Raw genomic sequence first — 19,017 nt, forward strand, 5'->3', positions numbered from 1 at the left:
AACTAAGCCACACCCACAGAACCAGTTGTTAAAAAATTTGAATCCCACTCAAGGCAGGAGAAGAAGCAATGGATGGAAACTAATCAAGGAGGGAAGCACACTAGAACTAAGGAGGACTTTCCTGACAGTTAGAACAATTAATCAGTGGAACAACTTGCCTCCAGAAGTTGTGGATGTTCCAGCACTAGACGTTTTTAAGAAGAGATTAGACAAGTGTTTGTCTAAAATGGTATAGGGTTTCCTGTCTGAGAAGGGGGTTGGACTTGAAGACCTCCAAGGTCCCTTCCAACTCTGTTGTTCTATATTCTAATAAAGAGGTGAGGTTTTTGATCACACAGAAGTGACTGCAATCTTGTTTCTTTTTTTTTTTTACTGTCCCATCTCCCAAAGGCTTCTTTATCAGTAACAACAAAAATCTCTTGAGGGCAAAATTACAAATCAAAGTTCTGCGAAACAGAAAGTACATATTTACTTACATTGTATTTGGCACATCTTGAAGTCTTAGTACATTTCCCAATTTTCCACTGGATTCTCTTCCTGGGTTTCTCTTCCCCCATTGTATTACATACCAATTTAAAAAATGATTGTTTCAGTCTAATGTTTACTTCATTTGTTTTGCAACCTATCTCATGGAAAGTAGTAAGTATATGGCCAACACCCACAAAACCTAATTTACAGCCTCAGAGGATGGCACTTACACAAATAGTAACAGAATTGAGATTTTGTGTGTGGTTAGTGGCATTTTCTTCATAAGTCGTCTGTACAGGTTTAGGACCAAGGAAGGCCTGATAGTGTTTACTACAGAGGTGATATTCAGCAGGTTCTGACCAGTTCTGGAGAACCAGTAGTGGAAATTTTGAGTAGTTCAGAGAACCAGCAAATACCACCTCTGACTGGCCCCATCCCCATCTATTCTCTGCGTCCCGAGTCTCAGCTGATCATCTGGGTCTTCTTTTGTTGCCCTGCACAGGAGAATGGAGCTGGAAAGCAGGTTAGTGGGGTGGGCAGAGAATGGGGATTTTGCAGTAACCTTCCCCTACCATGTCCACCAAGCCACACCCACAGAACCAGTAATAAAAAATTTTGAATCCTACCACTGGTTTACTCAATTAGGTAAAACATTCCTGGGTTTGAAAAGTAAGTAGAATCTGTGAGACCTCCCAGATAGGATTGGGGTTGCAGGAGAGGCAGAAGCTTAAAATCCTTTATGCTTCTCAGAACAATTTTAGGCCAGATTTAGATTCTTTGTGGCTGCTCTTTACTTTTAAAAAAGCAGAAGCAAGTTATACAATACGTCACCAACTGCTGGGTAGAAGGACCTGGATAGCTGCTGAAGCTAATCCTAAGCAAAAAAGTAAAGGTTTCTCTTGTTCAGTACTTTCCCATTCTAGGGCACGATGCTCATTTCCTTGTCTTGGCCGTGAGAGCCAGCGTTGTCTGAAGACAATTTCCGTGGTCATGCAGCAAGCATGGTTATACACCAAAGGCTCAAGGAACACTATTAACTTCCCATTATTTATCTATACCTATTTATCTACCTGCACTTACATGCTTTTGAACTGCTAGGAGGACAAGACTGGGGCAGTAACAGGAGCTCATTCAGTTGCACGGAGCTCGAGTCTTGAACCCAGGCTTTCAGCTCTCCATCTGACAAGCTCAGCAGTGGTGGGATTCAAATTTTTTTACTACCGGTTCTGGAGGGCGGAGCTGGCGTTGCAATGATACGGCATGCGATCTTGGAGGTCTGAGATCACTGCCGATATCTTTGCTCCTGGACAATCCTATTGGATCTAAACCGTCCCGAAGAGACGGTGAAAGTGAAGAGTGCATCCTGTCGATCCCAGGGACACCGCAAAGTCCCTGGTAGATCCAGGAGAAGCTCTTCTTGCCAGCGGCAAAGAGGCAGCCATTAAAGCTGCTGAAGTTGGGACAGCTCCGAAACGGAAGAGAACAGAAAGAGAGAGTGTGCCGGTTTGGTGAGAACTTTTTCTTTATTCTAAGATCTGAAAGGACACCCTAAGGAAAAGAAAGAATCTGTAAAAGTTTTGACAGAATTGATTAAGCGGCGATTTTAAACAGGAATGTCAAAGTAATGGTTTTTTTCCCCTCATTGCTGGATTTTCTATACATGATCTTATATTTTGAAACTGGACTGGTTTTTTCTTTTTCATCTATTTTTTTTCTCCTTTTTGATTTTGTAACTATTTTAGGCTAGAGACTCCCATTTAGTTATTTCTTTTTTTTAAATATCTTTTTCTTTTTTTATTAATTCTTATTGCATTTTGCTTGGAAAAGGAGGGGGAAAGTGAAAGCAAAGAAACTTTGTAACACTGCCAACTAGAGGCTTGGAAATATTCTATTTCTCTTGTGACCAGACAAAGCTGAGAAAGAAAGAACTGAGCCTTTTTTTCAAGGACATTGCTATTTAATAAGATAGAGGGAAGAGCACGGGAGAGTATTATTGCAGGTGCTCTTCTGGGTTTCTATCAACAGCTGGAGTCTGGTGCTGAAGGTTATAGAAAAAGAAAAGGTGATAAGTTTCTGGAGAAGAGTGTTATAACAAGAGCCTTGGATAACTAAACAAAGTGCAGTGTGTTTTCTTGATTTTTTTCCAAGCTGTGCTACCCCTCCTCAACAGTTTACTTTTTGAAATAGCTATTTGGACTTTTAGTTCTTTGGAACTTGTCTTTGCTTTTTTTTTTCTTTATGCTTGCCCTTGGAAGTTAATTTTTTACGTTTGTTTTTTATTTTAAAAGAAAAGTTTTAGTATTAATGATTCCCTTCCTTTTCTTTTTAAGGGAGCAGCCTTTTTTTTTCTCTTTTTGATTTTCTGGTATTTTTGTTTTTCCATCTACCTCCAATACTGGTTTTTTTCTTTCTTTTTATCTTTCTGGCTTTTTTTTTCTTTTTCTCTTATGCAGTCTTTTATATTTGAGACCTCTTAATTGGATTAAGGTGTTGAAGAACCTGAAGAATTTTTCCTTTTTTTTTTTTTTTTTTAGCTTTTTATTCTTCACTTTTCCATCTTTTTTAAGATTTTACAACTTTTTCTCCTTTGTGTATGTTTATGGTTTTTTCCTTCATTTTTGAATTTTCTTGTTGTCTAATTAATCAATTGGATTAAGGTATACAAGAATCTGAAGAAATTCTTTTTTCTTTTATTATTATTATTATTATTATTATTATTATTATTATTATTATTATTATTATTATTTTGGCTTCTTTTTTACTACTATTTTTATTTGGAATCGCAATTGGTTACTTTACAATCGGATTAAGGTCTAGAAGAACCTGAAGATTTTGAATTGTTTGAAATGAGTAGGAAATTAACAGCTACCGGCTCTTCAACTTCTACTTCCTCCTCTCCACCATCTGGAGGACAATGTTTAATACAGACAATGTTAAGGCAAGAGAAAGAACAAGAAAAAGAAAAAGTGACCATGCAGATGATTATGCAAGGAATTCAAAACATTCAAACAAAATCAGAGAATATTGAAAAGAGAATAGAGAACATCGAACAAAGAACAGGGAAAACCGATGAAAAAGTCGATAACATCCAACAAATGATGATGAAGTATGATGTGAGACTACAAAAAATTGAAGAAGATAAACAAAGAGATAAGAAGATTGGAGACATTGATACCAGATTAACTGTGGTTGAACAAGATAAAAGTGGTATGCTGAGATGGGAGATGGACAGATCAGAATTTTATCTCAGATTCCAAAACATAGAGGAAGAAAAAGGACAAAATCTAGCTGAGATAATGATAGAAATATTGGCTGAAGCTGTGGAAATAACGGAAGAGAAGATGATGGATGGAATAGATGAGGTTTACCAAGTCTTCACAAGATACGCAATGAGAAATAGCCTACCAAGAGAAGTTCACATCAGATTTACAAAGAAAGCCATTAAAACGCAAATATTGCAAGTGGCAAGAGAGAAACATTGAAATATAAAGATAAGGAGATTGTGGTTTTGAAACAAGTACCCAGAAGAGTGAGAGAGATGAGAAGAGAATACCAATTTTTGACCAAATTGCTACTTTAAAAAGAGGTGAATTATAGATGGCTGATTCCAGAAGGTTTAATGTTCACATGGCAAGAACAGAGATACAGAATTGATTCAATTGAGAAAGCTGAATCATTTTATACAGAATTTTTCAGAGGGAAAGAGGAAGAGGCAGAAAAAGAAATTTCACTAATTGAATTCCAAGAGGACTGCCAAATGACGACTGAAAAAGAGGAAGGTGCAGTAGGTGGAAAGGAGGAAGCCAAAGGTCAACGTGAACCAAGATCCACGAGAGCTGCCAATCCTAATTATAAAATATAACCATGGAAGAGAAAAAACTGATTATAATTAATATAAATGGACTTAATTCAGCCATTAAAAGAAGGAAAACTTTCCATAAATTAGAGAAATTAAAATTTGATATAATCTGCCTACAAGAAGTACATATTAAAAAGCAATATGAACAATTGTTGATACAGCCAAAACTATGGAAAATATTTACCTCCTTGACACAATGCAAGAAAAGAGGAGTGGTTTTATATATTAAAGAGACTATTCCAGCGAAATTGATTTATACTGATGACGACGGAAGAATCCTAATGGTGGAAATAATGGATAATAATATGAAAACACTCCTGATTGCAATCTATGCCCCGAATGATAAGCAAGAAGAATTTTATTAAAAAATTACATATCAAAATAATTGAACTGGACTATGCTAATATAGTTAAGATGGGAGATTTTAATGGAATTGTAGACAACAAACTGGACTATACAGCACAGAAAACAATAAAGCAAAACAGACTCTCCCTAAATCTTTTTTTAAAATGGTAGATGAAATAAACTTAAAAGATACATGGAGAGAAAGAAATGCTAAAATTAAACAATACATCTTCTACTCAAATAGATATGATATGGATGTCAGCAGAATTGTTAACTAATATCCAAGAAATAAATATTGAAACAAGTACTTGGGCAGATCACAATCCAATGACAATTAAATGGAAAGGACAAAGAAGAACTAGATGGATGCTAAATAATACTATTTTAAAGGAAAAAGACTTCACACAGTGGATGGAGAAAGAACTGGCTTTTTTCTTTAGAGAAAACAAAAAAGAAGATACATCAATCCAGAATGCATGGGATACAATGAAGGCATATGCCAGAGGCTTGATAATAGACTATACAAGGAAAAGAAATACCATGAAAAGATTAGCCTCTAAGGCAGGATGAGTATCCCAGAAATGCCAAAAAGGACATTAAGTTAAAATGGATATAATTAAACATTAAATGGGTCTAATAGAAAAGAAGAATTAGTTTATGCTAAACAGAATTACTTTGAAGATGCAATAAACCAGGTAGATGGTTAGCATATAAATTGAGAAAGGAGAAAGAGTCAAGGAAAATATTGCAATTAATAGATGATCAAGGCCAAGTTTGCTATGCAGTAATGAAGAAGGAAATCATTCAAGACTATTGGAAACTATACACAAGAGAATATTGATGAGGAAAGAGTCAAACAGTACCTACAGAATGCTAAGTTACCCCAGATACCTAAAGAGATTGAAACAATGTTAGAAAGTAATATAACGATGATGGAGTTAACTGAAGCACTCAAGAAGCAAAATAATGGAAAGGCACCAGGCCCAGATGGACTTCTGGCAGAATTTTACAAAACATTACAAGAATCGTTGAATCTTCCATTGCTAGAAGTTATGAATGAAGTTATCTTAAAGAAGAGGATACCCAAATCATGGTCAGAAGCTTATATTACACTTGTTCCAAAAGAGGAGGCCGATCCATTACAAATCAAGAACAATAGACCTATTTCCCTACTAAATGCAGATTATAAAATTTTTCCTTCAATATTGGCAGAAAGACTTAAAAAATACTTAAATAATTTTATTCATCCTGATTAAAATGGATTTCTGCCAAAGAGACAAATTAAAGACAATATGAGAGTAATCTTGGACACTTTGGAATATTACGAGGCACATCCTGAAAAACAAATGGCTTTGATATTTCTAGATGCACAGAAGGCATTTGATAATGTGAATTGGCATTTGATAATGTGAATTGTTGTTACTGCTGGAACAGATGGGCTTTGCTAGAAAATTTATCCAAGCAATAGAAGCTATATATCATAAGCAACGGCAAACATAATGATAGATGGAGAACTGACAGACCCTATTGATATAAGAAAAGAAACAAGACAAGGGTGCCCACTGTCACCTCTGTTGTTTGTGTTAACTTTGGAAGTGCTAAATAGAAATATTAGAGATGAAAAGAATATAAAGGGGATGAAAATTAAAAAGGAAGAATTTAAGTTGCAAGCATTTGCAGATGATCTGGTTTTTATTCTAGAAGACCCTTTAGAAACAGCATCAAAATTGATAGAAAAGATAGAGACATATGGAAAGGTGGCTGGTTTGAAAATAAATGAAGATAAGACAAAGATCTTGACAAAGAATATGCTACCAAGACAAAAGGAAGAACTGGCAGACTTATTGAAAATTCAGGTTACGAATAAGATCAAGTACTTGGGGATATACTTGACAGCAAGATGCAGTACACTAAAAGAAAATAATTTTATCAAACTTAAACAGCAGATAGCACTAGATTTGGCGAAATGAGAAAATTTACAACTGTCATTAATAGGGAGAATATCAACAATCAAGATGAATATATTACCCAGAATTTTATATTTGTTTCAAACAATTCCAATTAGGCTTGGAAAAGACTATTTTGAAGATTTAAATAAAATTGTGTTGAAATTTATATGGCAAGATAAGAAAGCGAGAATAAAGTTAAAACTTTTGCAAGATGCTAGAATAAGAGGAGGTTTTGGTTTGCCTAATTGGGAGTTGTACTACCAAGCTACAAATTTGATGTGGGTTAAGGAATGGATAACATTAAGAAATACTAGATTGTTGACATTTGAAGGACATGATCTGTTGTTGGGGTGGCATGCTTTTTTATGGTATAAAGGAACTAAAACACAGGGGTACTTTAGAAGACATTATATACGGGAGTCTCTGTGGTTAAACTGGGAGAAGATTAAAAGACAATGTTATTTGAAAATTCCAGTCTGGTTATCGACTATTGAAGCATTTTCTTATCTTATAATATACAAAAAGGAACAAACAGTTAGATATGGTGAAATATTGAATGAAAAGGGTAAACTTAAATCTATACAAAAACTAGAGGAACAAGGTATAAAGATGAATTAGTTTTCATATACATTCAAGGTATGATAAAGATTTTAAAACAGAAGGTTTCTATGATAAACTGACTGATTTAGATAAGATTTTGACAGGTACTGATGAAAAGGTGATTTAAAAATTGTATGGATATTTATTAGAAATTAAACTAGAAGAAGAACAAGTTAAAGAAACTATGATTGCTTGGGGGAAGAATTTGGGATATGGGATTGATCTAGAGAAATGGCAAAAATTGTGGTCTCAAAATTATAAAATGACAATGTCAACAGCATATAAAGAAAATTTGTATAAGATGTTTTACAGGTGGCATTTTCCCCAGACAAGAATAGCAAGAATGTTCAAGAATAAATCCAAAAAATGTTGGAAATGTCATCAGACACCTGGCTCATATTACCATATGTGGTGGACTTGTGCGGATGCTAAAAAATACTGGACTAAAATCCACACGTGGTTGGAAAAATGACAAAAAAGCATATAGACTTGAAACCAGAGATATTTTTATTGGGAATTTTACCTGAAATATATAGTAAAGATTTGAAATACCTGATTGTAAATGTATTAACAGCGGCTAGGATTGTATTTGCTAAAAACTGGAAAAATGAGAAAATACCATCACAGGAGGAAATTATTAAGAAAATATTGGAATGCGCTGAAATGAGCAGATTGACATTTGAAATTAGAGAATAGGATGATAAACAATTTTACAAAGTTTGGGATCTATTCTATCAATGGTTAGACAATAAAGTATAGTAACGAAATATGTAGACTTTTAGAAAATACTAAATATATAAAGATGTATTCTTTTCTTATTATATCTACAAAATGTTTTTAGGATAGATTTGGGATGATAATATGAATTGTCACAAAACAAATTAAGTAAAATATGATTATTTTCCAAAGCATGAATGAATAAAAGTATAGTCAAATGATTGATTAATAATGATACCAATGTATTTAATATTGGATTGAAAATATGAGATCATATACAATGTAATTGTAATTGAAGACTACGAAATGGAAGCACAAAACAATTCGTAAACCAACCAACACACTGTATGTACATATATGGAAGATGATTTGATGTTTTTATGTTTTGTTTGTTTATGTTTGTTTTAAAAACCAATAAAAAAATTTTAAAAAATTTTTTTTACTACCGGTTCTGTGAGCGTGGCTTTGTGGGCATGGTGTGGCTTTGTGGGCATGGCAGGGGAAAGATACTGTAAAATTCAGAGGTGGTGTTCAGCAGGTTCTGATCAGTTCTGGAGAACCGGTAGTGGAAATTTTGAGCAGTTCAGAGAACTGGCAAATACCACCTCTGTTGTGGTTAGCTGGCAGCAGTGAGGAGGAGGTTCCCAAGGAGCCTGTGCTAAGCGTGAGTGAGCACAGGATGATTCATAGAAGAGTAGCACAGGCGACTTGGAAGTAAGAATGCTAATTAATGGCCCCTCCCTCCAGGGAATATAAGCCTGGTTTCAAAGGGTTTTTGCTCTGTAGAAGGCAAAAACATTCTAAGAAGCTCTAAGGACCCGGCATTGTGTGTAGAGATACTGGCTTATCTGAAGAATTCTGTCAAGACTTTTCTGCTTGGACTAATTGGCTGCAAGCCATCTTTTATCTACAAAGACATTTATTTGTAGATTAAAGCCATGAAGGTTTGAGTTACTGAGTTTGTCTGTGTTTGCCCTCTGGGAATCCGGCTGAGTCAGAACAACCTCTGACTGGAGAGTTTACAGTACCCTTCTCCAGCCACGCCCACCAAGCCACACCCACAGAACTGGTAGTAAAAAAAAGTTGAATCTCACCATTGGAAAAATCCCCAATCTCTCCCCACTCCTGGGGGAAAGTTACTGCAAAATCCCATTCCATCCTCACCCCACCAGCTCCATTCTCCTGTGCAGGGCAACAAAAGAAGACCCAGCCAAGCAGCTGGGACTCAGGAGGCAGAGAATAGATGGGGACAGGGCCAGTCAGAGGTGGTACTTGCCAGTTTTCCAAACTACTCAAAATTTCCGCTACCAGTTCTCCAGAACTGGTCAGAACTTTCTGAATACCACCTCTGAAGCTCAGCATCTTTAACTGCTGAGCCATCATGCACCCCTCCCCAGACCAGACTAAAGTAAGCCTGAATTTTGTTTTGCAGTGTTGACCCCCCCCCTCTCTCAACACTATCCTTTCTAAAGCATTTGTCTGAGTCTAAATCACACTGTATCTTTCAAATGTCATGCTGTAGCTTTTATCTGCTGTCATGATAGCCTGGCCTTTTGGGGAGTTTTTATGTCTTAATGATACTAAATGCTGCTCCCACATTCCTGGCCCATGGAATTGTATAGTTTCCCATGGCAACTAAAGTACGACGGAGTACATTTTTTCAACAAATAGACATTTGAAAATTAATATTCAGTAGAAATCTAATGTGCGTAGGACAAGAAATGCAGCTGTCTGACATACGTAGTGACATAGTTTTCTGACCAGGATAGCAATAGGACCAGGGGTGGTATTCTTACCGGTTTGGACCGGTTCTATAGAACAGGTTGTTATGATTCTGCGCAGTTCGGAGAACCGGCAAATCGTGCCCATGGCTGGCCCCGCCCCTCTCCACCCACCCCTTCCCTCCCAGTTAGTCCTTATTACGCATGCATGACATCATGAGCACGCCCAACATCACTGACTGCATTCTCAACATCATTCCTTAAGGTATTTCTTTTTTTTCCTCCCGATTATCAGCTGTGCCGGGATTCCCCCTCACTATCTTACTGCTTTGCCCAGGAGGTTTCCCTGAGGTCCAGGAGGCAAAAGGGGGCGCGTGGGGGGGGGCTGCACACCCCTCCCCGTGCTCTGTTTTTTGCCTTCCTGAGCCTCAGGGAAGATGCACCCCCAGGAGGCTTCTCTGAGGCCCAAGAGGCCCAAAAATGGAGCACGGGGGGGGTGCTGCAAAAAAAGAAGAAGCCACACCCACCCAGTCACATGGCTATGCCCACCGAGCCACACCCACCTAGCCATGCCCACAGAACTGGTTGTTAAAAAATTTGAATCCCACCCCCGAATAGGAACTAAGTGTAGACTGAAACAATTGAGTTTTCTGACACAAAGGCATTTTGAAGCAGGAAAAGGTGTAACTCTTGTAGCTCTTTTCTGTTGCTTCACCAGTTACTGATGATAATTCCTCATTTCTGAGCCACGGTAGCACAGTGGTTAGAGTGCAGTACTGCAGGCTACTTCTGCTGACTGATGGCTGCCTACAATTTGGCAGTTCGATTCGTACCAGGCTCAAGGTTGACTCAGGCTTCCGTCCTTCCGAGGTGGGTAAAATGATGGCCCAGATTGTTGGGGGCAAGAGGCTGACTCTCTAAACCGCTTAAGCACTGTAAAGCGGTATATAAGTCTAAGTGCAATTACTATTGTTAATTTCATCAAAGCAGTTTGAAATTAATTTAGAACATATGAAGAACTGGGAATGGCTAGTTTAGTGAAGAGAAGGACCAGGGGAGACATGATAGCAGTCTTCCAATATTTGAGGGGTTGCCACAGAGAGGAAGGGATCAAGCTATTTTCTAAAGTGCCTGCAGGCCAGACAAGGAATAATGGATGGAAACTGAACAAGGAGAGATTTTTACCTGGAAATAAGGAGAAACTTTCTGACAGTGAGAACAACCAACCAATGGAACAGCTTGCCCTCGGATGTTGTGGGAGTGCCATCACTTGAAACTTTCAAGAAGAAATTGGACTGCCATTTGTCAGAAATGGTGTAAGGTCTCCTGCTTGGGTGTGGGGTTGGAATAGATGACCTATAAGGTCCCTTCCAACTCTGATCATCTGTTATCTGTTATCTTAAAATTGTCTTCATGCCTCATAGCTGAGGCCACCATCAGTGCTCTCTCCAACTGATGAATATTGTGAGTGCATCCAGTACTCATCAATCATTTGCAACAAGTCTTAGAGAAATACATATCCTTTCTCCTCTCCTCCCCCTTATGTCCATCCACTGTGTTTTAATGATGAGCTATACAGTGAGCTATACAATGAGCTATACAATGAGGGGGACATGGTGGCTCAGTTGAGTTTGTCGATCAGAAAGGTCGGCAGTTCGGCGGTTCAAATCCGTAGCACTGCGTAATGGAGTGATCTCCCATTACTTGTCACAGCTTCTGTCAACCCAGCAGTTCAAAAGCATGTAGAATGTAAGTAGAAAAATAGGGACCACTTTGGTGGGAAGGTAACAGCATTCCATGCGCCTTCAGTATTTAGTCATGCTGGCCACGTGACTACGGAGATGTCTTCGGACAACACTGGCTCTTCAGCTTTTTAATAGAGATGAGCACTGCCCCCTAGAGTCAGAAATGACTGGCACATTTGCGCATGGGAAACCTTTAGCTTTTATACAATGAGCAGTAGTCCAAAGGAAATTTCCTACCCAACTTGGCACCATCACTAGACAGAGTATAAAACCATCAGCAATTGTGATGGTTCCATAATGACAGTTCTGTTTTCCAATATCTCAGTCAAAGAGATACAACTCTTCAGTAGTATCTGGAGGAAGGAGAGGGAGAGATAAGCATAAGTGATCCAGGCAGAATCCAAAATGCAACTGGTTTGACACAGACTATTTTGATTGTTTTCAAATTCTTGCAGCATATCCAGAAGTGCAGTAGCCCAGGCATAAGGTCAAGGTTGAAATTGACAAGACTGCTGCACCTTGCTTTGGGGGGGGGGGAGTTAGATGGACTGTCTTGAACTATAGTAGCTTATTTGAATTCATGAGATGTGAGAATTCCCCCCAATAAGCAAATGGACTGGGACCATGCAGATCTTCCAATAAGTACTTCACAGAGACTTCAATCAAGCACACCTTTGAAGTGAAGGCATAAAACTAAGGATTTTTTTTTTCAAGTGAAGTAGCATCACCACTTGGGTGGAAGAAGTGGCTTCAACAGTTGCTGTTGTGTTTTTGTTGAGTAGACATTTCATGGCATCAAGGAGAATGAAGCAATGTAACTTCATTAGGCAAGGAACCTCACTTCAGAGATCACAAGTGATTTTTCACACTTTGCAAACAAACTACTCAAAGCATCTGAGTTTCCAAAGAAAAGTCTGGCTTTTCGTTCATTTCAAATAAAGCTGTGCAGAACCAAGTTATCATCATCTGCGTCATTGTCATCCTTGGTTCTTGAAATGAGCCGATGTCCTATGATCAGAAGGGGCATAAGGTCCTTGTCTAAAGATGTTGCTGAACAAGGAAAAGGCTGGCAGAAAAGATGGTTTAAGGGGTTGAGCAATACAAGAAACTAGCAAAACATAAAAGCACTTAGCATAGCAGGAGTAGAAGAGCGTTTGTTTTTTATGGCTCCTCCTGGAACAATAACTGACATCTGGCAATGTAGATTTTTTTGTCATTTGAAACATACAATTCTTTAAATTATTTGCAGGCAATTCCATCATATTGAGTCTGTGGGAGGTAGAAGGTAAAGCGGGATATTTCTTTTATATCAGCAGACCTGATATAAAAGAAATTTTCAAGAATGTTTGTCAATATAACTCTCTCAGGCTTTTGTTCTTATTGGCTGTTTTTGGAGGTTTGTTCATTTTTGTTTTAAACTTCTCACCCCATATACTTCCTTTTTTTAAAAGTCTGGTATAATTTAAGGATTATTCGGATTATTCATTTGTAGCCAACATTGCCCCAACACAGTCAGCTAGCCAGTTAGCATACTTTTATTTTTTCATATCGGGACATGACGCAAGATTCCACTTAGCTCATCTAAAATAAGGAAGGGAAGAAAGTTAACCTTTTTGGGGGGGTCTAATCTTCTCAACTTTCTGAATATTGTGGGAAATGGAACATTGCTTAATAGTTATATTTAAATAATATGCATAATCCCTTGTGTTGCATGGAAAATGACAAACTGCAAGTCCCTCTGTTAAGATTTTCTTCAATCTGTGGTTGCGCTACACAGTGCACTAAACCAAAATGTGACTTGCTTGCATAGGACTTAGCCTTAGCGTGAATTTGGTCGGTGGTTGGAACCATGGCTTCTAACTTAGCATGCTGTATGAACCCAGCCAATTGTGACTTATTGCATAAATGTGGTTTACATGTGCTTTTAATTCTAGAATAAAGATCTAAACCAGGAGTGTCAAACTCAAGGCCCAGGGGCCAGAGCTTCATTTTCACTGGCAGAGGGTTGCAGGTGGCTGTCCCAGCCAATAACTTAGCTTGGGAGCCTGTTTTCACTGGCAGAATGCTCGGACCACCACAGGCGCCTCCCCCGAAACAAGTGATGTCATGCTGGCCACACCCACCCTGGCCACGCCCCCATGCCTCCCCCAAGGTCAAACACAACCCTGATGTGGCTCTCAATGAAATCAAGTTGTTGAAATTTAGACCAAGAAGCCCATTTAAGGAAATGAGCCCCTTCAGGTATCAGGTTGCCCACTTGACCTAAATTGAACCCTTAAAAGACCAAAATGATTTGCTTTATGTCTCACGTTCCTAATATAAAGGAGAAGGAAAGCTAAACATTGCTTAGCTTCTCTACGGTTTCTGACTGCAGCTCCCTTCCAGATTGTGTTTTAGCCCCTTAATCCCTCATTCACATTCAGTTCTGTCCTTGATAGAAGAGGCAGACGTCATTCAACATGTGGTATAGCTTTGGAGCATACAAACTACCATTTTTTAAGCAAGCCTTTGATCCTGCTATTCACTGAATTCCAAGTCATCTCTACTATAAAGAGCTGAGGAAATATTTATGACTTGTCTATCAACCTTTGGCCCTTTTTTACAAGTAGGTCCTGAGATTATAATGAGGCTCATCCTCTAAAACCACAAGTTAAGAAATATAGAGCTTTTTTTATATACCAGATGAAATTTATTTTATAAACATTGCTTTATACTTGCTGTTCTGGAAAGCAAATTTTCCATTTAACATCCATCAGAATCTTTTTATAGTATCCATCAGAAAACTGTTGCTGCAGCTGTAGAAAAAAATGAATATAATGAAATCCATATAAATGCTCGTGCAGCTGCTATGAACAAAGCAAATATTTTCTTTTGTAACGCCATCTGATAAGAACAAAATTTGCAACTGAGCTTTGCTGATAGATGTTTGTTTCTGGTTATCTCAGGAAAAGAAAAATGGTATCTAAGTATATGTAAGCTCAGCTAAATTTGATGGCTGTTTCACAGAACTTCCTCAATATTACTGTAAATTGCAACATTCATTCATTAAAATAAGAGATATTTAGAAGTAAAAGTCTTTTGGAGGAAGAAAACTAGTTCAAGGTAGACTTCCTGAGCAAGGCTCTTGTCCTCTGTCTTCCTTCTACAAAAGAGCCATAAATAAAGTCTTTTCTGCTTTCATTGGCTTGTCAATTCCATTATTTTCTCATAAGATCCTCCTTTTACACTGGAAGAACTGGCGTAACGATTTTACATGTTTCTCAAGCTGATTTAGAATTAGAATAGAATAGAGGTGGAAGGGACCTTGGAGGTCTTCTAGTCCAGCCCCCTGCTCAAGCAGGAGAACTTATACCATTTAAAATAAGTGACTGTCTAGTCTCTTCTCAGAAACATCCAGTGATGGAGCACCCATGATTTCTGAAGGCAAGCTGTCCCACTGGTTAATTGTCCTCACTGTTAGGAAGTTTAATTCCAGGTAGCTTCTCTCTCTCTGATTAGTTTCCAAACAATGTTTCTTGTTCTGCCCTCTGGTGCTTTGTAGAATAATGTGACCCCCTCTTCTTTGTGGCAGCCCCTCAAGTAATGGAACACTGCTATCATGTCGCCCCTAATTCTTATTTTCTTTAGACTAGCCAAACATAAAATAAACTTGTTGTTTGCTATGAAATGTTTTTATTTATTTATTTATTTTGCAAGAAACTGGAAATATGCAAAACCAGCAAAATGTCCTAAATCTCAGTCATGTGACTTCACGGTGCTACAAATGGCCATTGGTGCAGGCTGGTTGTTGAGCACGCCCAAAATGTGATCACGTGACATGGGTGTGTGGATGGCAGAATGTCAAATCCAAGTCAGAAGTAGCTTTTTCGGGGTCCATCATACTAAGAGACTTGTCCTGAGTCTAGGATTACCTATACTACCTGCCACATCTGGTAGAAAGCTGGGCATAACTCAAATAAGCTCATTAAGTAACCTTATCTGCTTGATAGGCATTATTAAATTTGATGGCAGCATATTTGACAGTTTAATAGTGCATTAGCTGTACTTGGCATCTCCTACGTACGATTAGGTAGCTTAAAACTGAGCTGTACTTCTTCCCCACAGTGGTATGGTAAAGTAACAACTTTTCTTAACTGGATTTAATCATTCCTTTAGAGTATCTCAGAAAAAAGGTAGCAAAATACATTTTAAAAACTTTCAGGCCGTGTTTACACAATATGTTTACATCCTGAATACTGAATTAACATGTTTTCCAGCTGGCAAAATTTACTGGATGGGTTTGGTTCACACAACACGTTGAGCCACAGGAAAATCTAACAAGGTTGTTTTTAGCTCAGCTTAGCAGGCTGTCCAAATGCGACTGCAAGGGTTTTAACTATCCTGGTAGAGCCTATTCATGTGAATGCAGCCTCTTGCATTCTTGTCCCTGTGTTTTTGAAAAACAAACTGAAGAAAGACTTTGAAACCCTTCAAAAGTAAGGGAGAATTGAATTATCATAGACGTGTAACACTGTAAGAACGTAATGGAGAAATCTTTCAAGTTATGGTTACCTATTTACCAGTTAGGATATTTAAAAACTGAAGTGGCCACAAATGTGGTTCCCCAGTTCCTTATCTATTTGTCACTCAGTTCAGCGTGATGGCTGAAAGTTCCCCACAAATGTATGAACGTCTTCTAGTCCAGGGGGGGGGGGGGGGGGGGGGGGGGGGGGGGGGGGGGGGGGGGGGGGGGGGGGGGGGGGGGGGGGGGGGGGGGGGGGGGCGGGGCGGGGGGGGGGGGGGGGGGGGGGGGGGGGGGGGGCGGGGGGCGGGGGGGGGGGGGGGGGGGGGGGGGGGGGGGGGCGGGGGGGGGGGGGGGGGGGGGGGGGGGGGGGGGGGGGGGGGGGGGGGGGGGGGGGGGGGGGGGGGGGGGGGGGGGGGGGGGGGGGGGGGGGGGGGGGGGGGGGGGGGGGGGGGGGGGGGGGGGGGGGGGGGGGGGGGGGGGGGGGGGGGGGGGGGGGGGGGGGGGGGGGGGGGGGGGGGGGGGGGGGGGGGGGGGGGGGGGGGGGGGGGGGGGGGGGGGGGGGGGTGGTTTTTTTTTTTTTTTTTTTTTTTTTTTTTTTTTTTTGGGGGGGGTGGGGGGGGGGGGGGGGGGGAGGGGTTTTTTTTTTTTTATTTTTTTTTGGGGGGGGGGGGGGGGGCTCCGGGGGCGGGTGGGGTCAGGGGGGGGGGGGGGGGGCGCATCCATGCAATGTGATTAATATATTTCTCTTGCTGAATTGCTGCCTGCATTGAAAGCAATGTGTCTATAACATAAGCATCTATCAGAAAGCCAGTGGGGAATCAATCTTAAGTACCAGGCTGTCACCAAGATGAGGAGGAGGCAGGAAACAGAGGTGCAGTGGTGCCGTGCTTTTCAAGCTATTTGGGCTGGTTTATCACAGCAAGGAGGGCTATTTATAAATTATGGGCAATAATTCCTTGAGCAGGTCTCTCTCTTGCCCAGGCTAATCACAGATAAATCACTGCTCCTCTTTTTCATAATAGGTACGCTCTCTGCAAACAATAATGTACAACAGCAGAGACTTGGTATTGAGTTTCCAGCTATGCTTACAAGAGGGAGAAGTAAAGAGAAGCTGAGCGGAGCCAACAGGGAATATCTGTTTTCCAGGGCCAAATTAATCACAGCAATAAGCCTATCAACTGATCTATGCTTTGCTGTGAACATTCTTCTGAAACTCCTTCCAAGGTTGTAGTTTTGCTGAAGTAACAGTATACAGACATCTGCTGAGGGGGGAGAGGAAGGAGGAAGAGGAGGAGGAGGGGAGGGAGGGAGGGAGGGAGAGAGATGGTTTCAAGCTGCTATGTAAATGAATGGTAATAGTGATAGCAGGGCTGTCTGAGAGAGAGAGATGGGCAGTTATTACTAATTAATGTATATATTGAAAAGTTTGTTAGATGTTCCAAGTCATTTTATTTGCATCAGAAAAAAATATTTTCAGCACTGTATCAACAGTGGGCAAGAATGGAGACAGAAATATTCCTTACCTATAATGTGAACCTGGCTTTGCCAAAAGGATGGATGGATGGATGGATGGATGGATGGACAAATGGAATGTATTCAGGATTTTGTCTTGTTTGTGTTTCTAATGGCTGCTGCACTTCCCCAATGTTTATGCAATTTAGATTTCTTCTTTATCTTGCCAACACTTTGCAAAATTAATTTTGAAGATCTCTCAGATTCATACCTTTAATAGAGATAGGAAGCTACATTCCATTTAATAATTGTACTCTTCTCCTTTCATACCAAATTATTTATTTAATAAAACCTGTAATTTATTAAATTCCAGTGAGGCATTAGAAGACCTGGTCACATGACTGAGATGGATAAAGGATTAAATGTAACATAAATGTTTGATTACTGCTGGATAGTATACAGTATAGTAGCTGAGGTGTCACCAACATCCTCTCTTGAAGAAGGAATACTTGGCTATTTTAGTCACCTGGGATTGAACTGCCCCAATGCCCTCTATAACAGGGGTCTCCAACCTTGGCAACTTTAAGACTTGTGGACTTTATAAGAGACATTTTTTGAAAAGAAGTCAAAAATTACAACTGGCATAAATAATGTCACATTTATTTGTTTGACTTCCCAGGCCCTCAAATTCTATGTTCTACCATTGTCAGAAGCTCCATTGTTGGCCTGACAAAATTGAATATTTGTCATAGCACCCTGACCCTGAAATGTCTTGAGCTGAAAAATTCAAGTGGTACCAGCATTGATGATATTTTTCTGGTTCTATTTTTTATTCAGTCTCAGCATGCTGGGTTTCAATCATGTTCTATCTCATGTGTATTATTTTTTATTCAGGATCCAGTCTGGGTCGGCCATCAGGACAAGAGGTTTTGCCTTCAGAACTTTCAGACTAGCATTGGAGCCCATCTTCAGGGATCTTCTCTCAAGGAACTTCTGTCTAATTATTCTTTATTATATTTTCTTAGAACTTGTAAGTTACTGCAATGGTTCCATATATGGGAAAGAAAGTTCACCTTACATATGATTTAATGAGCTGTGGTGGCGCAGTGGTTAGAGTGCAGTATTGCAGGCTGATTCTTCCCACTGCCAGGAGTGGCTCAAGCTTGACTCAACTTCTGTCCTTCCAAGGTTAGTAAAATGAAGACCCAGATTGTTGGGGGCAATATGCTGACTCTGTAAATTGCTTAGATGGGGCTCTAAAGCACTATATAAGAGGTATATAAATCTATGTGCTATTGCTATTAATCTATAAATAGTAAAGGTTTAGCAATCGCAATAGAATTTACTTTAAAAACAGGCATACTATATAGTAAATAGAATCAGAAGTTATGTCTCTTGGTAGGAAAAAGTTTTGTCAGTACAGGAGTCTATGTACTTTATTCAGAACTCATGGATTAGGGACTAAGAGTTTTCGTGTCTTCTGAGCATTTTTCCTAAATGTTCAGTAGAACCTGACAACAATTAACATTTAGCATTGTATGTTACATGCCATCTATACAGTCCATTCTGAAATAGATTTTAAAATGCAGAATCTTGGTCTGCATTTGGACTGTTATGATTCTTCTCACTTTCTACTTTTCAAAAATGTCATTTAAAA

The sequence above is a fragment of the Notechis scutatus genome, chromosome 5, assembly GCF_049901735.1.
Source record: "Notechis scutatus isolate UNSWTSFEM ecotype Mainland chromosome 5, rNotScu1.2, whole genome shotgun sequence".
Lineage (NCBI taxonomy): Eukaryota > Metazoa > Chordata > Lepidosauria > Squamata > Elapidae > Notechis > Notechis scutatus.